The sequence below is a fragment of the Pelophylax lessonae genome (genome assembly GCF_965119305.1).
Source record: "Pelophylax lessonae genome assembly, chromosome: 2".
Taxonomy (NCBI): domain Eukaryota; kingdom Metazoa; phylum Chordata; class Amphibia; order Anura; family Ranidae; genus Pelophylax; species Pelophylax lessonae.
In genome coordinates, this window is record NC_138769.1 from 189,311,992 (window position 1) to 189,322,135 (window position 10,144).

The window sequence follows — 10,144 nt, forward strand, 5'->3', positions numbered from 1 at the left end:
CTTAATAAGGGACTTTTCATAGGGGTATCGCTTAGCAAATCGCTTAGGGACCCCAAGGGGATGCTTTGGTCATCCCCACTCTTTAGCGACATATCTGTCAAAATAGGCAGGGAAACGAAACACCTTTGCTGCTCTGGATGGCTTGTAAGTGCCAAAGGGACCCTGCACCTCCGCCACAGCTGCAGCTGCGTCCTTCATCGGTAAGGTCTCAAACACAGATACAATTAGTGTTTCCACCAGCGCCTTTTTGTGCGCAGTTGCAGATGTGGAGGAAAGGGAACACCTTTTCCGCTCTGGGTGGCTTGTGAATGCCAAAGGGAACCTGCGCCTCCGCTGCAGTTTCAGCTGCATCCCCAATCTTTAAGGTCTCACTCACAGATACAATCAGTGCATCCACCAGCACCTTTTCATACACAGTTGCAGAAGTGGAGGAATCCTCCTCACTATCTGAGGAATCAGGGTGTGTGGTCACAGACCCAACAGGGTGACCCACGTCCGCAGCGGCCAAATCAGATTCAGGATCTGATGAGACAGATGAGCCAGGGGAAGGCGGGGGCGCTTTTCGCTAGCCCATTGCCCAAAAGCCACCTCCCCCCCGGTATACAAAGGACTCCAGGACCCCCAACAGTGCATCGATGGATGGTTGGGACCCGGAGGGCCCCATAACCTCACAGAGGGGATCAGGTGGTGAGATGTGCACCAAAGACTCCATGAGTCACTAGGGGGACCCCACAAAAAGTGTAAAACACAGCGCTGGCAGCACCACCCAGTCACTAGGCACAAAGCACCAAGCAATCCTCAGCAGAGAGGGGAAGGACCCCATCAGACTCACCACCCAGCAGAAACAGGCACCTGCAGCCACCAGTACAATCTGCACTCCATGTGCGGCGATCAGGAAGTGAAAAGATCCAGGAGTCAGCACCAGGGGATGAGGAGGGGCTCCCACTACCAAAATCGCCACCCACAGGGCTCCACTATCATGGCCGCCACTATTTACAATGGCAAACCACCGCAAAATGGCCGCCGTGCATTGAGCACACAGGCTACAAGAAAATGGTGACACCACAAGGATCCCAGGGACCCAGGAGGGATCCCTAGGCCTCAAGGACAGGCTCAGGCAGGAGCCCCCACTGAGTACAACCCCCCCCCCCCGCACAGCTGATTGTCTGGTCATTGGTGCACCCCCCCGCCTCATCGCCAGCATAGCGCCCTGCCCCCACCCCAGGAGGTGGACCAGACCACCCACATGGCCGCAGCATAAGTAGAAGTTGGGTAGGATGGGGGGACAGATGAAGGGGGGTGCCTGACGGCTAGGAGGGGCCCATGTCCACCCCAAAACCCTCCAGGAGGAGAGGGGGACAGCTACTCACCATACCAGGAACCAGGCGGACACCGCTCCAGACAGAACCTCCTCTCCATCGTAAAATGCAGGAGGAACAGTTGTAAAGATTGAAGGATTTTTACCCTCATGCATTTCATGCATTAAGGTGAAAATACTTCACTATGCTGCTCACGCCCAGCCCCCACCCCCCCCCCAATACTTACCCGAGCCCGATTCCGAACCAGCAATGTGCATGAGAGCTGCTGCTCTCCCGGGTCTCTGCACAGCAGTGGGAGATTTTGACACCCGCTGCTGTTAATCAGTCAGTAAGCCAATGAAGAGAGAGCGGGGGCAGGGCCATGCTCCCTTTTGTGTGTCTTTTGGACACACAGAGCTGGGCTCAGGACCGAGCATGCATGAGTGCCCCCATAGAAAGCGGCTATGCTATAGGGGCACTCGGAGAAGAGGAGGAGCCAGGAACACCAGCGGGGGACCTGAAAAGAGGAGGATTGGAGCTGCTCTGTGCAAAACCATTACACAGAGCAGCTAAGTATGCGTTTTATTTTATTTTTTTAAATTTAACCTTTAGATCAGGTTCACACTACTGCAAATCTTGAATGGTTTAAATGCAGCTTGTCGATTGAATAGAATGGATTTCTATGTGTTTGGTTCACATACCAGCGTTGCAAATTTGATGTGGGAAGTAAAAGACTTGCTTTTTTGGTGCGGGTGTGAGGCCAATTTCTATGATGCAATGCAAATTTGTTGGCCCCGCTACACCGCAAATCTCAATGTGAATTCGCACCTCAGCTTGGACAAAAACCTGCATCAAAGTCACAACACATCGCAGCGCAGCAGTTTAAAAAGTATACAATGTATCAATGTGGAAATGTTTTGCGTGGAGCTCAGGAATGAAAATAAAGTCTGTGCTACTGTATGTAGTGGTCACCTTCCAGTATATTAATAGGTGAACCTGTTTATTGCAATATAGTTTATATACAGCTCCTGTTATTCTAGTTAGTCCTTTCTGGTTTGGGATTCTCTAGCTAGTTTTAACTTAGAGCTCTATAACCAGCATAGGCTAGAGTCAGGGTATGCATTCCATAGCCACTTCTATTTAGAGACCCGACTGCATGTCAGATTACAAACTACAAGGTTGGGACTAAAGCACAGTAGTAGATAGGCTGACTCTGAGTTCCAGTGCCACACCACGGTTTCTGCTGGTGAGATGCACTGTTCCAGGCTGGTTGGACAACAGTTGGAAGATCTCTCCAGGACCGCAGATCTAATATTCAGGTCTCTGACACAAATATGGATGCTGCATTGTGATCATCCTGATGGGCCCCTGCAATGGGTCTTTACTGCAACATTCATCTGGAGGTAGCTCTATTACTAACTATATATACCCCGGCATATGTGCACAATTCCACCAGGACTGCCACCGAGCCCTTTGCTGATAACACCTGTGTCTGTACATTGGATGTACAGTATGCACTTTTATTAATCTTTTCTTATATAAAGCTTGTATTATTTCCATACTAGTGTGCATCTATATACTCTTGGTTAATATTACCTCTGCACCCAATTACTTTGATTAAAATACTGGTTATTTTCCCAGGAGGGGAATCTCCTCTGTTCAAAGGGCTCTGTCCTGGGTGGAGGCACTGCCAACTTTATTATCAAACCCACTCTTCCATTTAGCGAAGGTTTTGTTTCTCCTACAAGTTTAGCACAATATCCTATTTTGGGAGGGCCATTTCTCATAACCCCCGCCCCACAAAAAAAAGAGGGCTACGATAAGTTATTTAAAAAAAATGTGCAAACCTTTTGATTTGCATTTCTATTGTAAATTAAATTAGTTGTTTTATGAGTTCAAGGTTCACATTTACTTTAAACCACAAGATTATAACCGCACGTGACCACAAGATTATAACACTGTTTATAACACTATAAAAATATCTTTAGGGACTACAACAAATTACTAAACAAATAGCAAAGAAGCTAATTTATCTCTTCCACCCACCACTTAAAATTGACAACGTTGTCAGTTAAATGTAAACAGAATCCGGACTCAGCCAGTGCAGTAAATTAACCAGGTAAAGAAGGAGGTAAAAAAAAAACGCAGAACTTGAAAATTACCAAGCAACTTAAATTCCAACGAGACTTTGATGACTGGACTAAGGGAATTATTTTTGGCCTGACTATAAATTGGAGGAGTAAATCTAAATGCAGACGCTATACCCCAGTTGGAAGTGGGAATTCATCTGCTGAAATTGATGGAGAAATGAGTTCTAAATCAATCTCTTTTTTAGAGGAAGGGGGCGATACCTTAGACCAATGATGGCGAACCTTGGCACCCCAAATGTTTTGGAACTATATTTCCCATGATGCTCATGCACTCTGCATTGTAGTTGAGCATCATGGGAAATGTAGTTCCAAAACACCTGGGGTGCCAAGGTTTGCCATCACTGCCTTAGAGCAAACCAAAAAGGAAGAAGGCCCCCAAAAAAGGAGGTGTGGTAGAAAAAAGCTCAGAAGAGATAAAAAAAAATGTATTAAGGGTGAGGATGGTAAGATCAACCAGGAGTCAAAGGAAATTATGTTGGATTTTATGAATACTCAGCAAGTGGGGGAGAGGAGCTCAAACAATCTCAGGATATTCAACCTATTTACTTTCTACTTACAGGCAACAGAGACACTGTTTGTGATACTTTTTTTATTTGCACTAACGTACAATTTTTCAGGACAAGCTTTTGGGGTATGTCCCTTTCATCAAGACTTACAGGCAAGACACACCAGGCTCTTACACAAAAAGCTATAATTTTCTCCAACTAATGGAATGAGTGAGTTTGAGGTATTTAAAACCTCAATTTATAGTATTTTTAGGAAAGGTGATTTTCAGGACATTCTTTGAAAAGCCTGGTGTAGTCAAATGTTCAGAAAACATAGGATTTGAGAGTTGTGAAAAACAAGCCCTGAGAGAATTAGGAGCTTCCTGGATGAGAATTTAGACTCTGAAATGAGTGATGAGGATTCCAGCCAAAAATGGAAAAGGGAAGCTGATTTGGGGATAAAATCCATTAAAATGCCTTCTCTTCAGAGTAATAAATGGGTGAATCTTTTCCCTACTAGTACATATAGATCTTGGTAAGATGAACTGGGCAAAAAGAGGTAAGGATGATCTTTCTAGAGAAGAACGTTGAGCCCTTAGGAAATTAAAGAACACCCCAAATATTGGCATTAAGAGTAGTGACAAAGGAGGCACTGTGGTAGTCATGAATGATTAAGACTATGTTGCTAAAAAAAATAGACAATTAAAAGATGAAAAAACCTATCCTAAACTCTTAGATAACCCATTTCCTAACCTGGTTTATCACCTTAATGGCAAGTTGTTTTATACTAAGGAGGAGGGGCTACTATAAAAAAAAAAGAGTTTGACTATCTGAAAGTGGAGAATTTTAATGTCTCAGTGTTTTACGTTACCCCAAAATCCACAAGGACCCTTTAGGACCCCCAGGGAGACCGATAGCGTCAGCAGTGAATGGCCCACTTCAGAAGGTGGGCAAATACCTTGACTCTCTGATTAAATATATGGTATTCACACTTCCCTCCTATGTGCAAGACACAAGAAGATACAGGACCTGACCCCAGGAATAGATACAGGACCTAACTGTCCTGGCAGGGGCCCTACTTGTGGGGGTTGATATTTAATCTCTTTTTACATCTATCCCCCATGAGTGGGGCCCTAACCACTTCCCAATGTGAGGACATCCATGGCCGTCCTCCGTTTTCAGTGGTTATGGTATGGTAATAAATTATGCCTGCACCTGTGATCATTTCTGCAGGTGGTGGAAGGGGGTTCCACCCACCTCCCGCCGCCGCACCTCCCGCCGCCGCACCTCCCGGGCTTTACTGTATGATTATGGTTCCCTGGAGCGATGCAGCGATGACTGCCCTAAACAGAGAGAGAAGAACTGACGTCATTCCCCTCTCCCTGTAACCCCGGATCTGCCTCTTTGTTTACCTGGCGACTAGCAGCCAGGAAAGCAACCAATCAGACCCATCTGTGTAAAGAAAAAAAATTTTTTGTATAAAATAAATAATAATTTAAAAAAAATGTAAAGCACCCCTGTTCCACCGTGCTCACACGCAAATGCGAACGCATACATTACGCCCGCACACATATGTTAACCACTTTAAGACCGAAATTATTTGCCCCCTTCCTGACCAGGCCCTATTCTGCGATTTGGCACTGCGTTATTTTAACGGACAATTGCGCAGTCGTGGAACGCTGTACCCAAATAAAATTGATGTCCTTTTTTCCCCACAAATAGAACTTTCTTTTGGTGGTATTTGATCACCTGTACAATTTTTATTTTTTGCGCTATAAACAAAAAAAGAGCGACAACTTTGAAAAGAAAAACAATATTTTTCACATTCTGCTATATGGCATTCTTTTTAAAAAAAAAAAATTAAAAATCAAAATTTTTTAAATTTTAGGCCAATTTGTTTTCTGCTACATATTTTTGGTAAAAAAAAATCGCAATAAGCGTATTTTGATTGGTTTGCGCAAAAGCTACTTCTTGGATGCGCAATCAAGATGGAGAGATGGAGGCTCAAAATGAATTCCTTCTAGACATACTAGAGCTTATGCTTTAAAATAACGCCTTCCAGTTTCTTGGTAATTTTTATCAGCAAATTAGGGGCATGTCCATGGATGCCCCTTGGGCATTGGCCTACTACTGCCTACATTTGGCCCTATGTGAGTCACAGTTTACTCTTTTGCAATGTACCATGCCCCTGCGTTTACGTGGATACGGTATATTGATGATATACTGCTGGTGTGGACTGGACCCGAGGAGCAGTAAAGGGAATTCATCACAGAATTAAATAGTAATGATAGGAATATCAAACTAACTTACAACTTTCATCACCGTGAGTTTCCATTCCTAGATCTAACTATCACACTGGAGGGAGGCCATCTCAATACTCGCACATTTAGAAAAGAGACAGCAACCAACACTTTACTATATGCTATCAGTCATCATTCCAATTCCCTAATTAAAGGAATACCAACTGGCCAGTTCCTACGGATTAGAAAGAAATGCTCAGATTTGAACCAATATAAAGGAGAAGCATTCATTATGCATAGGAGATTGAGGGAGCGAGGGTATCCACATTGGGTACTGAAAAAGGCAAGAAAAAAAAACCACTGTGTACAGAAAGGCATAGGCTATGTTCTAAACATGATCATCACCAGGTTGAAGGTGAAAGAAAAGGTGGACCTATTAGATTTATCACAAAATATGGTGCACAGTGGAGAGAGTTGAGATCCATCATGAAGAGGCACAAGTATGTATTGACGTCTAATCCCCAGCTAGCACAAATAGTGGGCCCTAACCCACTCATGGAGGCACGCAGGGCTGATAATCTTAAGGAAATGCTTATCCAATCAGAGTTTATTAGGAAAACTACTGACTGATGGCCCTCTAAAACTATTAGGATGTTCCCCTGTGGGCATTGCACGGTCTGTCTATTTTTTGAGAGAGCAAAGATGTTCTTGCATGCAAACGGGTCTAGGACATACGACATAAAAGAGTTCAATAATTGTACTACTTGCAGGATCATTTATATGACTGAATGCCCCTACAAGAAATTCTATGTAGGTAAGAGCAAGAAACCACTTCAGGTCCACATTGGAGAGCACTCTTGCTTTATTAGAAGTAAAGAAAAAACCAAGGAAATAGGTAGAATCAACCCATGGAACAACATTTTAGAGAGGAACATGAGGGCAGTATAAATGGGTTTCGTGCCAAAGGAATCATTGCATTAAAAATGTCAAAAAGAGAGGGGACCTTGACAGGGTATTTCAACAAACTGATAAGAAATGGATTTTTAATTTGGGTACCCTCTCCCCAGCAGGCTTAAACACAGAGCTTGACTTTTTGGAAAGATGAGCAGACCCACCCGGGGGTTTGCCTGTGTGCTCTTTGTAATCCTGACCTCTCAAGTATTATTTGGGCTTGGGGACTTTGTGTGGGGGGAAGGGGATGAGGGGGATGTATGTGTCTCTTTTTATTTAACCCCTTTGTGTTCTGGGTTGAAAGTGAGCACAACCCAACCCCCTTTTTTCCTACATGGAATACCCCTTAAATGCTAGATAAGCCCTGGTCCTCTATCTTTTCTCCAAAAGATACCTCCTATAAACTGTGGTGAGGTGACCATTTATTTAATTTTAAATGTATTTGTGATTTTAGCTGTCATGGCACCACCCGCTGTTTATGGGCAGAACTACAGGGTATATCGCTCATAAATCGGGGTAATGTGGGTGTCCCCTTGTGGTCCTGAAAAAGCCTGTGGTCATGGCAAGCAGGAGAAACATGTTGGCTATAGCTTTCACTTCATGGAGTCAGAGACAGCGCCTGTAATGTACTTGCTATGTACTGTCTGATACACTGAGCTTTTATAAGGCATTGCTATACTGCACACATGGTGATCCTTACTATTGCAGTTCGAATGGATTGACCCAGCACTTACACTTGATGTGGCTAATCAGCAAATCCCACAACTTCCTATGCTTGGAATGAGGACAGGTACAGCGTGTCCTTTTTTGTGTCCTTTTTTCACACAAATAGAGCTTTCTTATGGTGGTATTTAATCACCATTGGGTTTTTTTCTGCTATAAAGAAGAGAAGAAAAAAAGATCGAAAGTTTTGTAAAAAAAAAAAAAAAAAAATGCATTTTTCTTAATTTCTGTGTTATAAAATTTGGCAAATTAATAATTTTTCTTCATAAAGTTTGGCCAAAAGTTATACTACTACATAACCCAAATCAATGTATATTAATTGGTATTTGTGAAGGTTATAGAGTCTACAAGCTATGGTGTCAATCATTGAAAATTGATCACACCTGATGTACTGATGGCCTATCTCATTTCTAAGGGTCCTTTCACACGGCCGCTCCGTGTGTCCGCAAATCATCCCATCCGTTTGCGGATGATTTGCGGACATAATGTAAGTGAATGGCATTGCGGATGTCAGCGGAATACCATCCGCTGACATCCGATTTTCCTCCTTTCAGTTCTGTTCCGTTTTTTCGAATGGAACAGAACCCTATTTTTTCTTCCGTGTAAAAAACGGAAAGGAAGGAAAATCGGATGTCAGCGGTGTCATCCGCTGACATCCGCAGTGCCATATACTTTACATTATGTCCGCATATCATCCGCAAACGGATGGGATGATATGCGGGCACACAGAGCGGATGACAGAAATGTCATCCGCTCCGTGGAAAAAAAAAAAAAAAGTCCTGCAGCGGACCTTTCACACGGAGCGGCCGTGTGAAAGGACCCTTAGGCTGGCCATACATGGATCGAATTTTGAAATATTTTTTCGTACGGGCCAGCACCAAGTGACAAGTGAGTCTGTTTGCATCCCCGTCATATGTTATTTACTTGGGTCCCTACTCCCCCCCCCCCCCCCACAAACCAGAACAACTGATCTGGGATATAGCTGAGCTTAGTGGATGTGTCTTATTACACTGCAGATATAGCAGTGTCTGTCCATGTGGCACCGCAAGAAGTCCAAGTTAACCCCTTGTCACTGGCTCCTGCTTCCCCTTTAAGGGATTTAGAATGCCAGGGCTTTTGGCCATGTGACTGCTGTAAATGGCTGTTAAATGAACGGAAAACTTTCCGCTATCAGCGCAGCTCTATTGGTGCTATTGCACGCAAATATGTGGCCCTTTGTCGCAAAGGACTGGCTCTCTGAAGCCGCATATTTGCATGCACTAGGAGCCAAGTTAAGAACTGTTTGATCTGCCTGTGCGTTTTACACCCTAGACCAGTGATGGCGAACCTTGGCACCCCAGATGTTTTGGAACTACACTTTCCCATGATGCATGAGCATCATGGGAAATGTAGTTCCAAAACATCTGGGGTGCCAAGGTTCGCCATCACTGCCCTAGAGCCAATACAAGTGGGAATCGTTGCTTGAACCTCAGCACATACCTCTCTAGTTGGGCTAATCACATTTCTGATCGATGGGGAGCGAGCGCTACGAATACACAAGCTGCTAGCACTAAAAGGTGAAAATATACCTTCTAAAGAACAAGAAAAACAAGTGGTGAGCAAACCCCTGCTGAGAACTTGTTTAAACACAAAACGCGTCCAGGACTTGGCCTACATGCTGGCATCCGTCCGCCTTATCCCTGTTGTGGAACTGCAGACCATCTGATGTGAGTTTTTGCTTCAAAACCTTTTAAACATGTACATGTTTTATCACAATATTGATTAAATATACTACACTATAAAACATCTTTGGCTCAATGTGGTGAGCATTTCATCTAGTGTACCCACGGTGAGGAAAAGGATGACCTTTTAACCCCAAGAGATATCTCAACTTTTTCCACTGGGATTTGACTCAAGGCTTGGCTCCCTGGGAAATCTGGTGAGCATTTATACAGTGTCTTGCGAAAGTATTCGGCCACCTTGAACTTTGCAACCTTTTGCTACATTTCAGGCTTCAAACGTAAAGATATAAAACTGTAATTTTTTTGTGAAGAATCAATAACAAGTGGGACACAATCATGAAGTGGAACGAAATTTATTGGATATTTCAAACTTTGTTAACAAATAAAAAACTGAAAAATTGGGCGTGCAAAATTATTCAGCCCCTTTACTTTCAGTGCAGCAAACTCTCTCCAGAAGTTCAGTGAGGATCTCTGAATGATCCAATGTTGACCTAAATGACTAATGATAAATAGAATCCACCTGTGTGTAATCAAGTCTCCGTATAAATGCACCTGCACTGTGATAGTCTCAGAGGT